The following is a 9,237-nucleotide window of genomic DNA, read 5'->3' as shown; positions in this document are numbered from 1 at the left end:
ACAATTTTTCAGGTGGAAACTGAGGTGGAAAAGCACGGAATGAGGGGAAGGGAGACAGATGGGCAGACAGGACAAAGCACCATCTCATTTCCCCAAGGAACAAGGCTATAAATTCATAATTACCTGCAATTTTCCCATCCACTGGGGCCGACAGGGTAGCAGGAAAGGAGCAGATGGCACCTGGCCTGCAGCTACTCTCTGAGCTGTGGGGGGAGACGTTCAGTGGCTGCGTGTGGCTGTGGAGCAGGGGCTGCTCTGCACAGCCCAGCCACGAGGAAACAACTGGGGCAGCCTCAGCACTGCAGTCTGCACCTGCAAAAAAAAACCCCTCATAATCACCCTGGGGTTCATTAGGGTCCCAGACCTTGCAAAGCCCTGAAACAGGAGGGGAGGGACAGCCTGGGGTGGCTATCAGGTGGGACCAGCCCAGCAGAGGAGGAGGATGCTGAGGAAAGCCTGGGATTTTCCTAAGGCTGGAGCAGCACAAAGTCCAGGGAGGGTTAGAGGAGATGTCAGGTAGGGTAAGGGTCAGATACAGAAAAACTGGCATAGGAAAATGCCCCAGAGCAGAGGCATCCCCTGGTAAATTGTTGTGGGGACTTAATATGTTAATTACCTTGCACAGGAACCAGTAGGAGAGCCCAGGAAAGTGCTCCCAGATCCACCTCCACACACATCCAGCCTCTGAGACCAATCCAACCCCACCCTGACTCCTACCTGGGTCCCCCAAGGGCACAAAGAAGCCTCACTGGCCCCCACCAACCTCAGCTGGGCCCTCTCCCCACCCCATCCCCTGACCCAGAAGCTCTGTGTAAGCTCAGCCCCAGCTCCTCAGCCCTTTCTATGCTGCAGGATTAATCTCCAGCAGGGCTGTGCCTCTGCCTGGCTTTGACCCTCCCTGATCCAAATCTCAGCCTGCAGGCAGATTTCTTAGGGAAGTCACAGCATTGCCAGTTTGCCACAGACCCCCACAGCACTGGTTCTGAGCTGCTGCATCTCTGCAAATTCCCAGCTGGCCTGGACTTTGCTGGGCCTGGTTGCCTCTCTCAGGATGGTTCCAGCAGGCTGAGCTCCAAGCCCCAGGTGTGTGCAACCAGGCAGGTTCTGCCTGCTGGACACTGCTTGCTGCTCTCCCAGGATATCTTTCCCCCATCATACCTTCCTCTGTGCTCCTGGCTTTCCTGAAGGGTGAGTTCAGCAAGGGGCTGCACACCAGAGCTCTTCTCTGAGTTTTAATGAACTGGAGTATTTCATAAAGCACATCCCCTGCAGGGAGGGAAACTGCTCAGATGCCTTTGCATAATGGTTTGAATAATGTTGCTGAGATTCTGAACTACAGTGTGGGGTTACTCCCCATCCCAAAGTGTTGGAATGTTGGGGGACACAAGACAGATGATGCACTTTGGAGCTGGTTAACAAAAGAGATTTGATAACAGGGTGCCTTGGCAAAAGCAAATGGAACTTTGAAAATTGGACCTGGATTGCAAGAAGATTCAATCAAACAGGTTACCAGAAAAAGAAAATCCCATTAAACTCTGCAAGCAAGAGATGTTGTTATATGCATAAGTTTGTGTATGTGATTTTAACCTAATCATTGCAGGACACATTACTAGTCTCCCTGAAATAGTATATAAGTGCTTGTATCCCACAATAAAATTGGATTCTGATCACCAAGTCAGTCTCCCTGTCTCTCTCCATCACTGACACCAAAGTATTTGCAGTTCAGATGGACCAGAGAAAGGAAGAGCTGTCCTCATCTCCAGCTCAAAACCTGCTCTGCTGGGACCCACTGAGCCCTGTCAGCAAAGTGCTCCTTGTGCTGGGATGGTGCTCACAAACCCCTGGGTCCAACCTGAGCTGGGAGCTCAGTGTCTGAAGTCCTCCTTGGTGAGGATACACAAGGCTTTGCCATTCATTTCAAACTTAATAACCCATGGATATCCTTTTTTCAAGGTATCAAGTAACAAAGAGCCTTACAGAGTAAACAAGAGGATCAAACACCTATAGTGGTTGCAACACATTAGAGAAAATCAAATAAAAAAATAAACTTCTATCTGTTTTTAAGTTACCCATTAACTTGACCACTGTAAGATTTTTAAAGTTTCTGTGGCTTCCTGGAATGTACACCACGTGTACTTTGCATGATGGAAAGACAATGAACAAGCAGGGACCTGTGCTCCTGCTGCCCAGTGCAGCACTCCCTGGACTTCCCTGGCTTTGATGCAGGATCCCCACCTTGTGCTGGGATGGTGCTCACAAGCCCCTGGGTCTCACCTGAGCTGGGAGCTCGGTGTCTGAAGTCCTCCTTGGTGAGGATGCACAAGGCTTTGCCGTTCATTTCGAAGCTGCTCTGCTCAGTGGGCCGCAGGGAATATTCCCTCTCAGCCCATCGCAGCCAGTGGATCACATCATCCTTGCTCCACAGGGAGGGCTGGATTCCTGAAACCAGGAAAACACCTCTGGTCTCAAACTGCTGAGTGGCAGGGTGGGGGTTCTTCTCCATCACCAAACTTTCCCTCTATATTAAACACTCATGGATCAAAAACACCACAAAGAGAGAAAACGAACCCTGAGGAAGCCTTGTCCCCCTTGCCAGCAGGGAATGGTCCCTGGGTGGGACACCATGGCTGTACCCACCCTGTCCCACCCCATGGCAACTCCTTTTTGAGCAGCACTGACTTGCTTGACCTCTACTCACTCAGCCTCCCTGGAAGCCTGAAGATCTGCCCAGTGCTGATGGGTGAGGGTCTGGCCTGGGGTGGGGGCGGTACTGACACGGCCACCACGGGGCTGGAGGAGCTGATGGTCACTTTGCCCTGGGGAAGAGATCAGATACATCAGTGGGAGAAATTCTGGTACTGCCTTTGCTTTGGAGGTGCCTCCATGTCCTGCAATGCCAAGCAGACTGTATTCTATTTGCCATCTGGATGCCAGCTGTCTTCTGTTCATGGGCATTTTCCTTATCTCTTCCACACCCACTCCTCCCTCCAGGGCAACATCTGCTGATAACAGCCATTGAATGTCCCTGCATGGCTGATAAGAACTACAGCATCCCATTGGCAGATGTGAGCCCAGGGGGAGGAGCCAAGCATTCCTACCTGGATAGAATCTGGAGATTCTGGAACACCAGCACAGCTTCTGCACTGGATTGCCCAGAGGAACAGCAGCTGCCTCTTCTTCCCCTGGATCTTCAGAGGCAGAGACTGCACCTTTCTCCAGGATCCCTGCTCCAGCAGAACCAGCCCTGGCACTGCAGGAGGGCTGAGCCACAATTCCAATGGTTCTGCTGCCAACAGCCTGACCCACAGGGTGTCAGGCTGGGTTCTGACTCTGGCACTGTTGGTTTGGTTCACTGCATTGTTTATTTTATCTTTTTATTTTCTTCCCTATTAAAGAACTGTTATTTCTGCTCCCATATTTTTACCTGAGAGCCCCTTAATCTAAAATTTATAGCAATTCAGAGGGAGGTGGTTTACATTTTCCATTTCAGGGGAGGCTCCTGCCTTCCTTAGCAGACTCCTGGCTTTCCAAACCAAGACACTCCACCTGCTCCAGTATTTCCTGACTGCTTTCTCATAGCAGTGTGATGTGATGTGTGTTATTTTTGTATTAATGATGGATGAATGAAGTGACCAAAACCCTTAGGTTTTTAGAAGGTAAATGTAAATTTTATTAGACACTATGTATTCTTTTGTAGATAGTTACGATAAAGTTGGACTTGATTGGTCTTTAATTAATACTCTTTATACTATTGGTTAATTAGGAATAACACCCTTATTGTAAATATTTTTAAGTAAACAATATGTTTAAAACACTAGTTGTAAAGATTAAGGATTAATTCTTTCCCTGAGAATTCTTTCCCTCAAGAATTACTTTGTCAAACTTCCCAGAGTAATGCTTGGGAAAGTTTTTCTGATTCTTTCTCTGAGCAGACTTTCAGCAACCACGGATGTGATGTGCTGTCTACAGCTCTTCCTCACACTTTTCCAGTCCCTGGTTGCCAAGAGATCCCTTTCTCCAGCTCTTTAGCAGAGGAACCTGCCCTCATTCAGGCTTTGGATGGGGGTTATCCATCCCCTCTCCCCATGGCTGCAGGGAAATGGGAGATGGAGCTAAGGCAGGCAGAGCCTGCAGTGCCTGTGCTCCTGCAGGACTCTCTGATGCTCAATGGATGCTCAAGGTTTTAGGAGAGCACTTCAGTTCTTTAGAGCTGTTAAAATAAACCTGGCAGTGCTTTGATTTTGCCTTGAAAACACCATATGGAGAGAGATCTCTCACTCTGTCCCCAGGGATCATTTGGGCATAAGTGGAAATGGCCATCCCATGGTTTAGGGAGGTGCAAGCTCCTCTTGTTCACTCTCCATGGAGTTCTGGCCCCCCTCAAGAATTTCTTTCCCTCTCAGCCAGGGCATGTGAGCCAGAAGGGAGCTCAGATCCTGCTTCCAGCCACATCTAGATCATGAAATATTACTGGCAGCCAAGCAGATAATGTTTCCCCTTAAAAACCTATTAATGTGGATCCCAGCAATTTCTCAGCTTCGCTCACTGGAAAATTAACAATTTTGCTGTCAAATGGTATTTTCTGAAGCAGTTACCAACTCTGAGCACTTCAGGCTCAGGCAGGCTTTTGCAGATGATTTAGAGCAGCCAACCCCTGACTGTGTGCAGGCAGAGGAGTTGAGCCCTCTGAAAATGAGGGGTGAGGAGATGGGAGCTGGACACATCTTAAATGCAAAACTGAAGCTCCCAAAATCAGGAGAAGAAGAGCCAGGGGCAATACAGTGCATCAGTCCAGGGAAAAATGCTTCCCTGGGAGTTACAGCAGAAGGAAGGCAGCAGGTGGTGGGAGAATTTCTGAATCCTGAAATTCTGAAAATTTCAGAATTTCCCTTCTGAAAAAGAAGGATAATTTGGTGGTCACTGGACTGGATTTAAAAAGCAGGCAGCTACATGACACTGCATGAAGAGAAAGTGAGACCCCAGAATAAACTCTGAGCAGGTTTGGCAGCAACACAAACTGTCTTTCAGATTCACTCTAAGCAATAAGCTATGGGGAAAATAAAAGTGAAAGAAATCAGCAGTGTATTTTATCTAGAACTCTCTAAAAGTTATTTTAATTTTCTCCCATCGACGTGACTCCCTTACAAACGAGATTTACAGTAAAACCAGAACAAATCTGGTATTTTTCTTGCTCCTAAAGATTTCTAGGCCTTGGGATACATTCTGAATTTTTTTTATGTTATACTAATTTTATGTTCTTGCTTTTATCCCTGCTTAGCTGCTTTCACTCTTTTCTGAGATGTTTGGGGTTTTTTTTTGCTTCAAGAGGAAATACTGTCCTTGGGGGTGTTCGAGTGGGAAAGTGAGAAAAAGCAGGGTGAAAAGGAACCCCCAGATGTGTGAGAGGAGCTTTTTGCTCAGAACTCAATGTAGGAAGAGAGGCTCCCAGCTGCTCTGGGCTTTGTGAGGTCCTTTGGAGGTGGGCTAGGGGGTCACCCCCCAGGGCATGAACTTCCAGCAAATTTTGTCCTGGTTTAGGGCAAATTTGTGAGAAATGAGCACCATGAGCCAACATATACAGCATCCTTATTGCCACTTGTACTTCCATAAATTGTGTACTCTGCCAGTTCTGGAGTGCAGTGTTAAAAACTCTGCGGACAGATGCCAACAGCAATTCTGGTGAGACCTGAGCAAGTCTGTCCAGCAACAGTTTCAACTGTTTTCTGTACTCCACAAACATTGCTTCATCTTCACCCTCATTTTCAAAATTATATTCTTCATCGTATATCAACTTCTTCATAGCATCCAACATGATTTGCCTATTTGAATTAGCTTTCTGTTGGTCTGCCAGTCCTGAAGGCACAGAACATCACACCCAGCATAAACAGAACACACGAGCGGGGATACAAGCATCATAACGAGCCCGAAGTGAGGAGGAGAAATCCCGAGAGGGGCCGGGGAGGAGGGAGGACAAGGACCGGGGCCGGCTCCTACCTGCATGGCCGGTGGCCGGCCCGGTGCGAGCGGAGCCCGCAGCGCTCCGCTCCCGTCCCCGCGCCGCGATCCCGGCGAAAAACGAAATCGAAACGAGCGGGAGTCCCGGGAGGCCGGAGAGAGCCGGGGGCAGAGCCCGGGGCCGGGTCCTGCTCCCCCCGCCCCCGCCGGGGCCCCGCGGCTCGTCCCGCTCCGCCCGGTACCGGGAAAGCACCGGGAACCTCCTGCTCCCGGGGCCCCGCTCCGCCCGGTACCGGGACAGAACCGGGAACCTCCTGCTCCCGGGGCCCCGCTCCGCCCGGTACCGGGACAGAACCGGGAACCTCCTGCTCCCGGGGCCCCGCTCCGCCCGGTACCGGTACCGGGAACCTCCTGCTCCCGGGGCCCCGCTCCGCCCGGTACCGGTACCGGGAACCTCCTGCTCCCGGGGCCCCGCTCCGCCCGGTACCGGGACAGAACCGGGAACCTCCTGCTCCCGGGGCCCCGCTCCGCCCGGTACCGGTACCGGGAACCTCCTGCTCCCGGGGCCCCGCTCCGCCCGGTACCGGTACCGGGAACCTCCTGCTCCCGGGGCCTCGCTCCGCCGGGTACCGGGACAGAACCGGGAACCTCCTGCTCCCGGGGCCCCGCTCCGCCCGGTACCGGTACCGGGAACCTCCTGCTCCCGAGGCCCCGCTCCGCCCGGTACCGGGAACCTCCTGCTCCCGCGGCCCCGCTCCGCCCGGTACCGGGACAGAACCGGGAACCTCCTGCTCCCGGGGCCCCGCTCCGCCCGGTACCGGTACCGGGAACCTCCTGCTCCCGGGGCCCCGCTCCGCCCGGTACCGGGAAAGCACCGGGAACCTCCTGCTCCCGGGGCCCCGCTCCGCCCGGTACCGGTACCGGGAACCTCCTGCTCCCGTGGCCCCGCTCCGCCCGGTACCGGGAAAGCACCGGGAACCTCCTGCTCCTGGGTCGCCGCTCCGCCCGGTACCGGGAACCTCCTGCTCCCGGGGCCCCGCTCCGCCCGGTACCGGCACCGGGAACCTCCTCTTCCCGGGCCCCGCTCCGCCCGGTACCGGTACCGGGAACCTCCTGCTCCCGGGGCCCCGCTCCGCCCGGTACCGGGAAAGCACCGGGGAACCTCCTGCTCCCGGGGCCCCGCGGGCCGACACACTCCTCCTCCTCCTCCTCCTCCTCTTTCGGGAGGACGGAGCGATCCCGGAACACACCGGGAGCAGCTCCACGAGCGGGGTTCGTCCTTTCTCTCCCCCAGGGGGAAAAGGGGAAAGCGGCGCAGCGGTCCCGGAGCAGCGGGAGGTGGGAGCACACCGGGAGGTGCCCACCGGCCCCCGAGCACACCCGGGGATGTTTGGGCACACACGATGTGGGGTTCTACGGGTAATTGGGAGGGGCTGGGATGGGCTTTGAAGGGACTGGGAGGGACAAAAAATACACTTTTAGGAACAAAAAGGGCACTGGGAGGCCACTGGGATGGTAATGGGATAGAGTGGTATGGACTGGGAGTGACTGGAATAGATTTGGAGGCCACAGGGATAAACTGGAATGAGCTGGGAGTGACTGGGATAGATTTGGAAGGCACTGGGATGAGCTGGGAGTGACTGGGATAGACTTGAAGGGGATTGAATGGGATTTGGGAGGGATTGGACAGGACTGGGAAGGACTGTGAGGCATTTTTAGGGACAAAAAGGGCACTGGGAGTGGACTGTTAAGGCACTGGGATAAACTGGGAGGGACAAGAAGAGGACTTTTAGGAACAAAAGGGGCACTAGAAGGGCTCTGGAACCACCGGGGGGCACCGGCATAGACTGGGATATACGGGGATGGACTTGGAGGGGGGTGGATGGAACTGGGAGGCGCTTTTAGGGACAAAAAGGGGCTGTGGGAGGAGACTGGGATAGACTTAGAGCGGAGTGGATGGGACTGGGAGGCGTTTTAAGGACAGAAAGGGGCTGTGGGAGGGAACTGGGAGGGAACTGGGCTGGACTGGGCTGGACTGGGAGGGCTCCGCTCCCCGCGGGCACCGCCCCCTCTCGCCCCGCCCCCTCCTGCTCTCTCGGTTCCAATTGGCTAATTGGGGAAGCCAATCACGGAACTTATCCAATCAGATGGCGGCGTGGGCGGGGGGCGGGGCTCAGAGGCGGGGCCCCGCCCGCCTGAGGGAGCGGCCGCGGCGGGGACGCGGTGAGTGAGGCCTCGGGGGGCGGTGGGCCGTGGGCCGGTCGTGGACTCCGCGGGGCTTTGGGGGCCCCTTCCCGCTCTCCTCTGACCTTCTGGGGGTCTTTTCCGTGCTCTCGGTGCTTTGAGGGCGGTTACGGGCCTGGGGGCGCCCGCAGTGCGCTCTGTGTCCGGAAAAGGGGGCTGGGGGGGGCTTTCCTGGCCCGGCAGGCACAGAGGATAGTGCGGGGCCGAGAGGGGCCTGGGGGTCACAGGAGACAGGGGGAGAGGGCTTGAGGGGCTCGCTGGGGGTCACAGGGGGCTCTGTTGTTGTGAATGGGCTTTGGAGGGGGTTCGGGGGTATCTGGGGATCACAGGGGACATGGATGACGGGTCTGGGGGTGTCTGGCTATCTCAGGGGATGTGGGGTTGAGGGAATGTCTGAGGGTCACACGGGATATCCTGGAGTGAGCTGTGGGGCTGAGGGGGTGTCTGGGGGTCACAGCAGACTCTGTTGTTGTGAATGTGCTTTGGAGGGGCTGGGAGAGCTTTGGGGGCTGCTCTGAGGGTGTTTGGGGACAGAGCATTGTGTGCACTGACAGAGGCCATCTGTGAGGATGGGGGTGCTGCCACTTTGTGGTGTTTACTTACAAAGGGGTCTTTGGAGTGTCTCCTACCCTCTGTGTTTGGTGGGGGGCTGGGGCTGTTATCCCTGGGTTAGCACTGCATCCTCGTGTTCCTGAGGTGTTCACATTTTCCTGGGCTGTGCCCAGTGCCCTGTGCTGTGTCCACCACCCCCAGAATGGAACCAGCCTCCCCTTGGGGTACTGGCTGGACACACACCACCCTCCTACACGTGTTCTCGGGCTCTAGGCTGGTGCTGTGTTGTTCTTAAACGTGTTTTTTGGCTTGAATTAACCTTCCTTTTCATCCCTCTTTTCTGGCCCCACTGTGCTTTGAAAGGAGCAGGAATTTCTTAGGGGTTTTCCCCTAAATGGGTGAGGGGAAATGAGTGGGTGAAACCTCAGTCCACCTCTGCTCATAGGCACATTTTTGTGTCAGCTGTGATCCTGCCTGTCTCTGTTC

At 54.5% G+C, this 9,237-nt stretch overlaps 1 protein-coding gene across 1 annotated transcript in view; it reads left to right on the top strand.

Annotated features, from left to right (window-relative positions):
* Positions 1–8,101: 8,101 nt before the first annotated feature.
* The window catches only part of KCTD20 (potassium channel tetramerization domain containing 20), a 34,516-nt gene continuing 33,380 nt past the window's right edge, over positions 8,102–9,237 (top strand). The window contains exon 1 of the mRNA XM_066565038.1: positions 8,102–8,178. The gene's annotated coding sequence lies outside the window, so the exon portion shown is untranslated. The remainder of the gene's footprint in view (positions 8,179–9,237) is intronic.

This window comes from Molothrus aeneus, chromosome 24, assembly GCF_037042795.1.
Source record: "Molothrus aeneus isolate 106 chromosome 24, BPBGC_Maene_1.0, whole genome shotgun sequence".
Lineage (NCBI taxonomy): Eukaryota > Metazoa > Chordata > Aves > Passeriformes > Icteridae > Molothrus > Molothrus aeneus.
Note: the sequence above shows the minus strand (reverse complement) of the source record. Positions and strands in the feature narration are given on the sequence as shown.